This window comes from Anas acuta, chromosome 3 (assembly GCF_963932015.1).
Source record: "Anas acuta chromosome 3, bAnaAcu1.1, whole genome shotgun sequence".
NCBI lineage: Eukaryota > Metazoa > Chordata > Aves > Anseriformes > Anatidae > Anas > Anas acuta.
The window spans coordinates 44,013,900-44,026,925 of record NC_088981.1 but is presented as its reverse complement, the minus strand read 5'-3'; the positions used below and the strand labels follow the sequence as shown (position 1 = coordinate 44,026,925).

At 42.1% G+C, this 13,026-nt stretch overlaps 1 long non-coding RNA gene across 1 annotated transcript; it reads right to left on the bottom strand.

Moving 5' to 3' along the window:
* Positions 1-6,955: 6,955 nt before the first annotated feature.
* On the bottom strand, positions 6,956-11,014 carry LOC137853972 (uncharacterized). The gene is made up of 3 exons (XR_011094851.1): positions 10,729-11,014; positions 8,863-8,990; positions 6,956-7,461 (listed from the first exon to the last, which is right to left on the bottom strand). It is a non-coding gene; the product is annotated as an uncharacterized lncRNA (long non-coding RNA).
* Between the last annotated feature and the right edge of the window lie 2,012 nt (positions 11,015-13,026).

Below are 13,026 nucleotides of genomic sequence, written 5' to 3'. Positions count from 1 at the left end.
AGAGAAATTTGTGGACACTGAAAACATGCTCAGTACAAGCCACTACAAATCAACTTCCACTGCTAAAGGAAAATACTCTTCCAGTCAAATTCTCTGGGGGGAAATGTTCTTCTCATGCATGGGATATTTGGAATGGTAATGTTTCAACCTAGGATAGCATGCAATTACCTTGGAAAAACTTACTTCATTTTAGCATAATCTTTGACTTCAGTTGACCTCAAAGTCTATGTAGATCATTAGGAGACTTTTGAGACACAAGAGAAAGTTCTGGATCCAGCTTTTTATTCTTCTTATTTTTTCTGTAAAAAAACACAAGCCTATTCTATCACTGTCATGAGGCTTCCTTCAGACAACACCACCAATATAGAAGATGGCAAAACCTATGTTTTTAGTTGAAGTGTTTTTTTGTTTGTTTGTTTGTTTGTTTTTTGGTCTGTATTTTTAAATTAAAATATCACATTAGTTGAACTGCGGCTGATTATGAATAGCTCCAGTGAAGAGTATCATTCATGATTTACACCAGTACAGAGAACTGAATTTGTCTCTCCCAATCTTAAAGTGATCAATTCACAAGTAATTATATCACTTTGTGGTGGGTCCTTTTGTTTTGTTTTGTTTTATTTTTCTTTTCCTCCCCCATCCCCCCCCCACCCCGCCCCCATGCATCTTTGTGTGTGTGTGTGTGTGTGTCCATATCTGTTTTGGGAGCCTGCAGTAATCTTGCTATAATCTCAAATCCCAAAAATACCACAAGAAAGACTGTTTTACAATATCTCCCAGCTAGCCAACAATAAATAATTCCTAGGAATACCACAAGGAAATTGAATTATGGTTTGATTTCTCAAAAAAGAGATCTGGGCGAGGTTCAGATAAGCAAATAATGTTATGGATGCTTATCTGGAATAGATAGATATATCTCTGGGATGTCACTCATGACCAAAATGACCAGAAGACAAAAAACAGAAATTGAAAAATACATCTCATGTGTAGTTAAGGTTTTAGAAAGAGGCATATTTCTCTTCAGGTCACCAGCACATTTCAGAAAAACTAATTAATTTTAGTCTGTTTAATTGTTCTGTTTCCCTCCCTTTCATTTTTAATTTCCCCTTTATATAGCTTGTGAGCCAAGAGTTTTTTAAGACTCTAAGGTTAAGTCTGAGTGCATGGCATATATAAACCAACATTTCAGCAGAAGGATTTATTTGAGGGGGAGAATGCAGGATTTTCCAGGTGCAGACAGATGTTGAAGATGCCTGCAAAGCTTTAATAACCTGACAACAGTAACTTTAAACCTGAGACTATGGAAAGGCAGTGAGAAAGGGCAAAACACGACACCAATCTGAGCTTTGCAGCACTCATGAGTTTCAGGTGGCAGAATGACAATCTCCTCATGTTGTGTCAAGCTACTGTTTTAACCTTTTGTTCTGACCAGGCATAAAATGAAAATGGCTCTTGTTTGCTCGTGAAGCTGAACTTTGCTTAGTTCTGCCTCAGCTATCCCAGGTGCTGTCAACTGTTTTCAGACTTGTTTAACTTTACAGCCTAAGCGCCACCTATTGGTATTCTTTTCAAGGATACCAAGGGTACCCTTTTCAAAGATATTGACTTGTTTGAATCTGAGTAATCTTAGTGCACTTGGCGACATACATTAACTCAAACAAATTTAGTTGTGTTTGGCTATTGTGCTGTAGGACAAACCTACACGTGGAGCTTTGTGAGACTTACTGACCAGCTTCAGGGGTTGGAGAGGCCAAGGCAGCTGCTGGGTTTGAGACAGAGCACAAAACCACCTTGACTCTTTGAAGAGGTCAGAATGGCTAGTATGGCCAGGGGTATGCTATGCAAGTAGAGATGGCAACAGAGCATGATGATGACTTCATCCCAGTGTCTGCTTTTCCAAGGCATACTGCCCCTTCATATCTGCTGTCAGAGCCAACAGAGCCAATCAGCTCCTGACCTGATTTCTGCCAAAACCATTGCTCAGAATCAGTTGTGCTTCTTTTTGCATGAAACAGACCAAGAAACCATCATGCAAGTGAGCTGACAAAGCAGAGAGACAGAATTGGGGCAGACTGTGCCCCCTCCTCTGTGCCTCTGCAGCTTGATGTGGAAGATAGCCGGCAGCCAGGTGGGTGCTCTAGAAAGTGCTGGTCAGAAAAGAGGGGTGCAGGGACTTATGACAGGGTGGGTAGGGGAGTGGGCAGCTCCATATCAATGAGCACTGGGATGTGGGGGTTCGGAGCAGCGGGTCACTGAGGGCTAGGTGGGGCTTGGGGTGGTGGTTTGGCAGATCTGAGACCTGGGGTGGAAGGGTTGGATATCTGGAGAGGGCAGTGTAGGTGGGAAGGAGCAGACCCTGGTCTGTTTTGGTAACTGGGGTTATCACGGAGGTCTGTGACCTAAGCAGGCCAGAAATAAAAGTTGTGCATCTTCCTGTGTGTATATTCTCCATCCTCTTCTTCTATGAGAAATATGACAGCTTTTCCTAAAAGCTTTTGCTTGAAGGCCTGGTTGTTGGAAGTGGGTATCTTTGAATTATTGTGCCCAGTTCCTAAGTTCCCGTATAAGGTGATGACCTGTAGTAAGTAAGTAGTACTGTATGAGAAACAGCCACAGGAAATGTTGATTTACTACAGGACATGACACATGACATTTTGAGCAAATTTCTAGCAGCACATTTGGGTGTGTTCATCCCAGGGCTGCCTTGTTAATTAAGGTGAGGCTTTGGATGTTTTCATACAGGCCACAGACTAGACAATATGCCAGTCGCACACATTATTCTTCCAGATAAAACCACAGCACCTAAGGCGTAATATTTTACTAGACAAAACAGGAAAAACTAATCCTGGTTTTACAAGAAGGGGATTGAAGAATAGTTCCTTAGAAATTACCACATCCATTCAAGTGTTTTAAAAATGATCTGTGCAGTGATCTGTGAAGGGAGTGCACAGTGGTTCTGTGGAAAGTTTTATTTCTATTTATTTAATATGATCTGTATAATTCACTTAGGTATTTGCTTCCTGTGATCAATGACCATAACGTAGTAGGGATGGCTGTAAAATTCTTTTGTTATATGACATAATTATGCACTTCATAGTACAAATGAAACTAAATGTAATTTTATTATGGAACAGAGCAAGGTGATGTTAAAAGGTTAGTGTAAAGTTGAAAAGTCAAAAATTTTAAAGTTGGGAAAAAAAACACCTTAGTTCTGTGTCTTTTCATATGAGGATTATAATATAATTTTTAATGTCATACTCTACAGCATTTTTTCCATCCAGTGCAAGGAACAGGCAGTTCTCATTTACTTAGCAGTTATTTCAGTGGTGGTATTATTTCCCACTGTGTCTTTTATGTATGTTCTCTTAGGCTTTTCTATGTGCTCATAACTCTAAAACATGAAAATACTCTGTGATAGTTATTTGGGGTAACTTCAGAACTTCCCTGTGAGGCATGGTATATATTTATGTATTCTCCTTGCTTTACAAACAAGGATATGAGACCTGCGCAGGGTAAGGTCAGAAGTACTCATTAATCTCACATGCCAAGCCCAAAGTATCTACAGACTAAACTTTTTTTGTCATTTTATGCAGCATTTCTTTCAACAACTCCAACTGATATGCACTGTTGTTATGAACGCTCAGATTTTTTTCTTCATATGTACATCTTAAATATATGTATTTATATATACTGCCTAACTGATGACCACCAATGATTTTTTTTTTTTTTGTTTATGAATCTACATAGCATGGTCACGGCTGAGGTAGGGGTGAGAGCTGTTCCCCATAATGTCAGCTGCCTTAATGGAGTACATCTTTGTGACAGCCAACTTGTGATTCCAAGCAAATGAAGAGAGAGCTTTCAAGATCCTTTTTTTTCATAATACAAGCCTGATGTATTCCTGAAGCAAGTCTTTCCTGTGCACCAATTTCTTTCTTAGGCTTAGAAAAAAATATTTTAAAATGATCAGACTGAAAAGTTACTTTCAGCATTGTACTGACTTCCACATTGATTCTGAACAGAAGAAACCTTCAGATCATTTTCAGAATATTCTTGATGCATAAACAAATGATACAAAAGCTAAGAGAGTAATTGATAATTGCATTAACATGTGGTTTGCCACTAGATATCATGAGCATTTTGACAGTCAGGAAATAGTGAGGCTTGAGGAGAGAAAACGATATGCTAAACAAAGTGTTGTGCACTGGTGTTCAAGATTTTGACCCATCTCCTTCCACCTGTTCTGTCTCTTTCACACCTTTAGATCTTTCTACAAGCTACCTTTGTATGATGTGCCCTTCCTTCCCTGCATCTTCAAATGAGAAAACTTTAATTTGTCTAGTGCATATGACATCCTATGATCTCCGATGCATATGACTATGATATTCCCCAGATATAATACAAAGGTCACTGTGTCCCACAACACTGTAAATATTGGTTACAACATTGTATATTTATTTCCAGTAATTAAAAAGTCTTAGCAAATATTCCTTCTCTCTCTTTGTAATGCCTGAACTGAAAGACTTAGAACAGCATTAGTGTACAACAGTAGTAAGGATGGCCAAAACTAGGAAATTATAATCTGTCCTCCTATTTCTGTATCATATATTAACACATATCTGATGTGGCATACTCAGCAGGGTCTTTAGAGGATGTATCTCAGATTTTCTGTCACATTTTAACAAAGAAGAAGAGTGATTTGCAGGTAGGCAGATTAACCAGAAATATATAGAGAAATCTGTCTTTTGGTCCCTCGTTTGTCCCAAACATTTGCTGCAGCTGCAGGAAAGTCATTCCATGGCTTTAACCTCCTGGCCATGAATAGAATCACAGAATCACAGAATTTCTAGGTTGGAAGAGACCTCAAGATCATCGAATCCAACCTCTGACCTAACACTAACAGTCCCCACTAAACCATATCCCTAAGCTTGCTATATTCCCCTCACATGTATGGATACATTTGAGGATTAATGCATTAAGATTATAAAATTAGATTAATGCTTTAAAGATTAGAAAGTATTATGATGTATCTCAAACAATGTATTGGGAGGTCCCAATTGACTGGCGGCTAGCAAACATGACGCCCATCTACAAGAAGGGCCGGAGGATAGACCCGGGGAACCGAAGACTTGTCAGTTTGACCTCAGTGCCAGGGAAGCTCATGGAGAAGATTATCTTGTGTGTCATCACGTGGCACTTGCAGAGCAAGCAGGCGATGAGGCCCAGTCAGCATGGGTTTAGGAAAGGCAGGTCCTGCTTGACAAACCTGATCTCCTTCTATGACAAAGTGACGTGCTGGGTGGACGAGGGAAAGGCTGTGGATGTGGTCTACCTTGACTTCAGCAAGGCTTTTGACACCGTTTCCCACAGCATTCTCCTCAAGAAACTGGCTGTTCTTGGCTTGGACTGGCGTACGCTTCGTTGGGTTAAAAACTGGCTGGATAGCCGGGCCCAAAGAGTCGTGGTGAATAGAGTCAAATCCAGCTGGAGGCCAATCACTAGTGGTGTTCCCCAGGGCTTGGTGCTGGGGCTGGTCCTCTTTAATATCTTCATCGATGATCTGGACGAGGGCATTGAGTGCACCCTCAGTAAGTTCACAGATGACACCAAGTTAGGTGTGTGTGTTGATCTGCTCGAGGGTAGGAAGGCTCTGCAGGAGGATCTGGATAAGCTGGAACAATGGGCTGAGGCCAACTGTATGCAGTTCAACAAGGCCAAGTGCCAGGTCCTACACCTGGGGTGCAACAACCCCAGGCAGAGCTATAGGCTGGGAGAGGAGTGGTTGGAAATCTACCTGGCAGAGAAGGACCTGGGAGTATTGGTTGATAGTGGGCTGAATATGAGCCAGCAGTGTGCTCAGGTGGCCGAGAAAGCCAACAGCATCCTGGCTTGTATAAGAAGCAGTGTGGCCAGCAGGGCTAGGGAAGTGATTGTCCCCCTGTACTCGTCTCTGGTGAGGTCGCACCTTGAGTACTGTGTTCAGTTTTGGGCCCCTCTCTACAAGAGGGACATCGAGGTGCTTGAGTGAGTCCAGAGAAGGGCAATGAAGCTGGTGAGGGCTCTGGAGAACAAGTCCCACGAAGAGCAGCTGAGGGAGCCGCTTGTTCCTCCTGGAGAAGAGGAGGCTCGGGGCGACCTTATTGCTCTCTACAAGTACCTTAAAGGAGGCTGTAGCGAGGTGAGGGTTGGTCTGTTCTCCCACATGCCTGTTGACAGGATGAGGGGGAATGGGCTAAAGTTGCCCCAGGGGAGTTTTAGGTTGGATGTTAGGAAGAACTTCTTTACCGAAAGGGTTGTTAGACATTGGAACAGGCTGCTCAGGGAAGTGGTGGAGTCACCATCCCTGGGTGTCTTTAAAAGACATTTAGATGTAGAGCTCAGTGATATGGTTTAGTGGAGGACTGGTTAGTGTTAGGTCAGAGGTTGGACTCGATGATCTTGGAGGTCTCTTCCAACCTAGAAATTCTGTGTTTCTGTTGCAGTCTCCCAGCTCAGAGCCAGCCACCTATTAGTCTGGCACAACAGATTTGCGTGTTCCTTGCACTAGCTGTTCCTTCACCTCCTCTTCACATACAAGGACACGCATCTCTTTCATGCTCCTTCAGGAGTAAACAAGCCAGGAGAGATTAAAGCCTCTTTCTTCAGGTCAGTAAGATCCCTGCCTTTGGTTTCAGTGAGAATTCAGGCCCTAAAAACTCAAGTGTCTTCTGGACGGTGTTTCTTCTGGTAGGATGATTTCATTTCTCTTTTGAAGGCTTACAGGGATGTAGTAGCAAAAGCAAAGGCATAAAACAGTACCTGAGGCACAGGCTACTTTTCAGCCTGCAGCAGACTACAGGTATGATATCATCCTTTGATATCATACCTATATCATATATCATGTTATCATATCAAGAAATGTAGAAAACTGCCTGTTGCTTCTCGGGTTTAAAGTTTTCCCTTAAAAGGTGTATGCAAAGGTGTAATCAGCTTTCTGAGTACAATTCTCACGTATACATGAGCATTTTCCTCTCCCCCTCCCAACTTGGAGTGCAACACTTTTCATCATACTGTTATAAATTCCGAGTCAACTTAGCTTTATGAGATTTATTTATGGGGTTAATAAAAGGCAAGTAAAGACCGCTGGGTGCGGGGGGAGTCTGGGCTCCTCCAACACGCACACACGTTACATCAGGCAGCAGCTTTTTCTGCTCCTAGGCTAATACATGCTCATTACTACTTCTAGAAAAGGCAGTGTTATTATAATTAGTTCCCAGATTCCAAACCCTCCCACTGGCACATGCATATCAGTCCCCGGTGGTCCCTCTGGGGGTCTCTCGTGCTGAAGGCTCATAGTCTTCCTCCCAGGTTTTGTCCTTGTCCTTCTCCTTTGTCCATCTTGGCTGGATATCAGGCTTGCCTCTAACTCTATACAAAAAGAGAGAGAAGCACACCTTTCTACTCTGTCAGCTACTGGCAGACCTAGAGAGAAAAAAAAAAGCTGTTAATTAAAAAGTAATGTTGTTTTAAGGCATTTCACCAAATATGTTAATATTTGGTAGAAACCAAACAACAAATGAAAGGGAAGAAGAAACAGTAGAAGGTACTTGCATGACCTTAATTTACACGGCAATGGACAACAACGACAACCTGCAATGATTCGGAAGTGCCTTACACCATTCACCCTTGAGACAGAAAACTGGGATTCCTGTATGATGTCAGGGGAGTGCAATCCCTCTCAAAATACAAGAGCCTGGGGGATGCTACTGAGTACTGAAAATGTTAAGGCTAGGCAGCACCGAACTCAGAGAAGGGAGGCCGAGTCTCCCTGGCTGTTCACGTAACAGACAAGAGCCTCAGCTCTTGGAGCCTCAGCACCAGGACGGGGCAAGTGGGGCACAAGTGTGCTGGGGAGCAAGCTCTCTGGGCTGATTACCAGGGCTTTAAACTAGGTTTGATGGGGGAAGGGAGGGGAGCTAAAGGTGACAGAGAAGGGCTGGGGGAAGTCCTCACTACTGTTATAAATGGCTCAGTCTTCAAAAGAGGACTATAATCAAAGTTTACAATTTATTAAAGGAATAGAGGTAAGCAAACAGTGCTGGGTGCGCTGGGAATCTCTGCTCCACCAAGACGCACACCAGTTACATCAAGCAGCTGATTTTTATGCTCCTAGGCTAACACATATTCATTACTGCTTCTAAAAAAAAAAAAAAAACACAGGGTTATTATAAATAGTTTCCGGAATCCAAACCCTTCTACTGGAGCATGCGTAACAGTCTCCGGTGGTCCCTCTGGGGGTCTCTCATGCTGAAGGCTCATAGTCTTCCTCCCTCTGGTCCTTCTCCTTTGTCCAGCTTGGCTGTAAGAGACTTGTGCAGCATCCCCTGCAAGCTTTGTCTTTTAGTCGTTCTTCAGCTTTCCCCGTCTCCTTAGTCTCCTGGCCAGATACCAGAGACTTGCATAGTGTTCCATGCAATAGTCATAATAGTTAGCAGCTATTCTGAACCCCCCCAGATATCAGAGACTTCAAGTAAAAGCCTACAAATACATTTCCCTTCAAGCTCTCTATTGACACGAATTGCTAAAACATTCCTTTGCAAGGTACAAGAACTACACACATGTACATTAACCACTCTGTTTTTCTTAGACTTGTGCTTATAGAAGGGTCTGTAGGACAGGTCACATTCATCATACCATGCAGCCCTAGCATTGTTCCATATTGCCACGGATCAGATGAACACATTTCACACCACTGTCACTGTTGAAGACAGGGAAAAACTTCTGAGCTCTCCCATATGTTTGTCTGAGGGCTCCTCAGAGAAGGTAGCGTTCCCAGTCCCCCATCCAGTATCCTCTTCTTGCATCCCCCCGGGGTAACTGTACCTGTTGCTTCCCTAAAGTGCCTGTGCACGGAGCGTGGGAAATAAACAGGATGAGCTCAAGGTCTGCGTTCGGACACGGGGCCACAATCTCATTGCGATCACTGAGATGTGGTGGGACAGCTCACATGACTGGAACACAATCATGTAGGGCTACGTCCTCTTTAGGAGAGACAGGCTGGGGAAGTGAGGGGGTGGGGTTGCCCTTATGTGAGGGAGCAATTAGAGTGTACCCAGCTCCAGCTGGGGGAGAGTGATGGACAGGTGGAGAGCTTGTGAGTAAAAAAAAAAAAAAAGGGTGGGCTTGTACAGGAGACATGGTGGTGGGGATCTACTACAGGTCTCCAGATCAGGAGGAGGAAGTCGACGAGGCCTTCTACGAGCAGCTGCTAGTAGCCTCACAATCACAAGCACTGGTCCACATGGGGGACTTCAATTACCGAGACATGTGCTGGGTAAGCAATTCGAACAGGCACGAGCAGTTCACACTGTTCCTACAATGCGTTGAGGAAAATATTCTGACGGATCTGGGAAACTGCAGGTCAGTCAGTCTCACCAGCTTGCTTGGGATGCGGGCTGGGGACCAGTTTCTCTGTGATCACATGACAGAATCTTTCAAAGACCCTATTTTCCAAAGATGCCTGTAGGTATGTGGAATAGTACTGCCTAGATACTAAAATCTAGTTACCCATCCATTTGTCCTTGAAATTACAAAAAAAAAAAAAACAAAAACAAAACTATCTAAATCTAGATGTCCACTGGTAGGTAGTTGCAAGTGGACCAGCCATAGTCTTAAATGCAATCAAGTCAATATAAACCCATCTTTGTAAATGGCAACTTAATTTTAAATATCTACAGAGTCTTTTAGAGTCTATATTTATCAGAGAGAAATAAGGCCCTGGTACAGTGGCATGCATCAGATCTATGCCATGCACTCCTAAGATATATGCCTGAGGATGAGAACCTAAAGGCATTAAACCTAAAATAGTTGGTTATGAACCTCAACTTAAGACAGGAGAGACAAATCCTAAATCTTAGTGCAAATATGCTTTTCAGTAGCTGTGTTTTGTTTATCCCCCATAGCTGAACGTGAGAAGCATTCAAGAAATCCAAGCTGGAAATGGAAAAAAGTAATAAAAAAACAAGGTCCACAGTTACAGACAAAAAAATATGTAAAAAATAAAGTCAGACAAATCCCCTTTATTCTCTTCTACGCTGTCTTTGCCCACTTAGTGCAGAGGCATACCTTTGTAACTAGGACTTAATTCAGGCACAGATATGATAGCTTTGCAGAATCAAACAATTAACATGCAACTTTCTGCACATACTTACTTTTCAAAGTAAACATTCAAGAATAAGAACTGATTTTTTTACAAGAACTGACAAGCATTATCTAGCTTCTTTATGCTTTGCTAAATTCACCTCATTTTTATATCTCACTTTCAGGAGGTAGGCTTTTATATGAAGCTGTGTTTTCATACCCTCAGAAAAGAAAACGAAGTGATTATATCTTTGACAAGCCAGAGTGCACGAGCATGACAATTATACTATACTGTATGTCTCCTGAGGGACAGGAGTTAATCACATCACAACATCATTTTGAGAAGATAAGCAATATCTTAGATGTTTTAAGGTTTTCCCTGTTCTGTACATCTAGCTGACCAAATTGGTGCCATAAACGATTGCTACCTGTGGAAAGCAGATTTGATTAAGTGAAGATAATCTGTGATATTGTTCTTTAGTCTTAGTAGCGGATGCTAGTTTTGATAACATCAATATATTGGAGGACTCGGGGCCCTGTTACAGACACAGTCAAAAAAATTCTCAAGCTCCCCAACCCATATCAAATTTTTAACCCAGGAGCACTTACCTGCCAGCTTCTGAATTTTACTTACTACCAAACAACTTCATGGGGAAGTAGCACCACCAGGGTTTTCCCATTCTGAGTAGTCACCACCGATGTTACTAGCTCATAGAGTGTCCCAAACTATTTCACAGAGATTGTAGAAAACACGATGAAAAAGCAGCCTACTTAGGAACACTGATTCCATTTCACGAGGACAGTAGAAAAGCACCCTAAGTAACCTGAACCTCATACTCCCCTAGAGTGGCAAGTCTTCCCATACTCCTCATGCTTCCTTTATAGCAAAGGTCAAATGATCCCCACCTGGCAGTGTTGGACTGAGGCCAACTGTATGCAGTTCAACAAGGCCAAGTGCCAGGTCCTACACCTGGGGTGCAACAACCCCAGGCAGAGCTATAGGCTGGGAGAGGAGTGGTTGGAAATCTACCTGGCAGAGAAGGACCTGGGAGTGATGGTTGATAGTCAGCTGAATATGAGCCAGCAGTGTGCTCAGGTGGCCAAGAAGGCCAACAGCATCCTGGCTTGTATAAGAAGCAGTGTGGCCAGCAGGTCTAGGGAAGTGATCGTCCCCCTGTACTCAGCTCTGTTGAGGCCGCACCTTGAGTACTGTGTTCAGTTTTGGGCCCCTCTCTACAAGAAGGACATCGAGGTGCTTGAACGAGTCCAGAGAAGGGCGACCAAGCTGGTGTGGAGTCTGGAGAACAAGTCTTACGAGGAGCAGCTGAGGAAGCTGGGTTTGTTCAGCCTGGAGAAGAGGAGGCTCAGGGGCAACCTTATTGCTCTCTACAAGTACCTTAAAGGAGGCTGTAGCGAGGTGGGGGTTGGTCTGTTCTCCCACGTGCCTGGTGACAGGATGAGGGGGAATGGGCTAAAGTTGTTCCAGGGGAATTTCAGGTAGGATGTTAGGAAGAACTTCTTTACTGAAAGGGCTGTTAGGCATTGGGATGGGATGCCCAGGGAAGCAGTTGAGTCACCATCCCTGGAGGTCTTTAAAAGACGTTTAGATGTAGAGCTTAGGGATGTGGTTTAGTGGAGGACTTGTTAGTGTTAGGTCAGAGGTTGGACTCGATGATCTAGAGGCCTCTTCCAACATAGAAATTCTGTGATTCTGTGATTCTATGATGAGACCACAGCCATATAGGTCACATGAGACAGGCATAGCTTTGGATCATGCCTCTTCTCCATGTTCCAGATTATGTTCTCATGATTTTAATGGTTGGGATAATCATGTTACATGGATAACAATAAAAAAAAATCTGATAATAAATATTTTTTTCATGTAGAGATGCACCAAAAGCTATCTTTTGATTTCAGTAGGAGATGTGACTGGATTTAGCATACATTTCCAGACAAAATAAGTCAATTTCCTCCTTTATTTTGCTTCCAGAACTTGTTTCCTAGGGCACAAATAACACAATGTCTGAAGTGAAGGATGCTGGGATTTTACTTGGTATGCTAATATAAAACATGTAGCAATAGATAAGGTTTCAGTCAATACAAGATAAAAATAGCAGAAGTCTGAACTTGGGTCTTGAAAAGAAGTATAAGGTCTTCAAATCAATTTTATGTTTCATAGAAACATATTTAATTAAGCTTTTGATAACTTCATCTGGACAATCAGAAGAGGTCATGGCTTGATAAATGTGTATAATACAGACACAGAGAAGTTCAGGCCAAAATTTGGCTGCTGTTTAATAACTGCAAGAATGATTGGAGACTACTTCTTATGGAAAAAAAAAAAAAAAAAAGTTTTACATGATGCATGATATATAAATGGAAGAAGCAGGAAGAACAACAGATTCTGGTCTTCTTCAGTTGTTGGCACTGAAGTGGAACTGGACAGAACAAGAGATTTCTTAACACCTTATCTGAACCTCCCAGTACTTCAAAAAGCTTGCACATCTCCTAAGTATTTTGAAAGCATTTTTGCTCAGATTCTTAATCTTTTATGATTTCTTATGTCCATACAATAAACAGGAAATGACTGATAATTGAAATAAAAACCATAACAATGTTGTCACATGGGAAAAAAAAAAAAAAAAAGCTTTAAAAAAAGTTTTACTTATATTAAGATATGGGACCAAAACAAAAAAGCATGTATGAAAGTAAGATCGTTGCATGGAAATTAGATTTCTTTCAATATTCTATTTCTGTCTCTGATTTTCCCTGTGTAAATATCAATTCATTACCTTACCTTCAGAGAAGACTTTTGTTATCATATCTGGAAACAATTCTTATCTCTAATATACTAGGTATCACCATCAATACCAGTAAAGTCATATGTTGGTTATGTTGGTTATTATA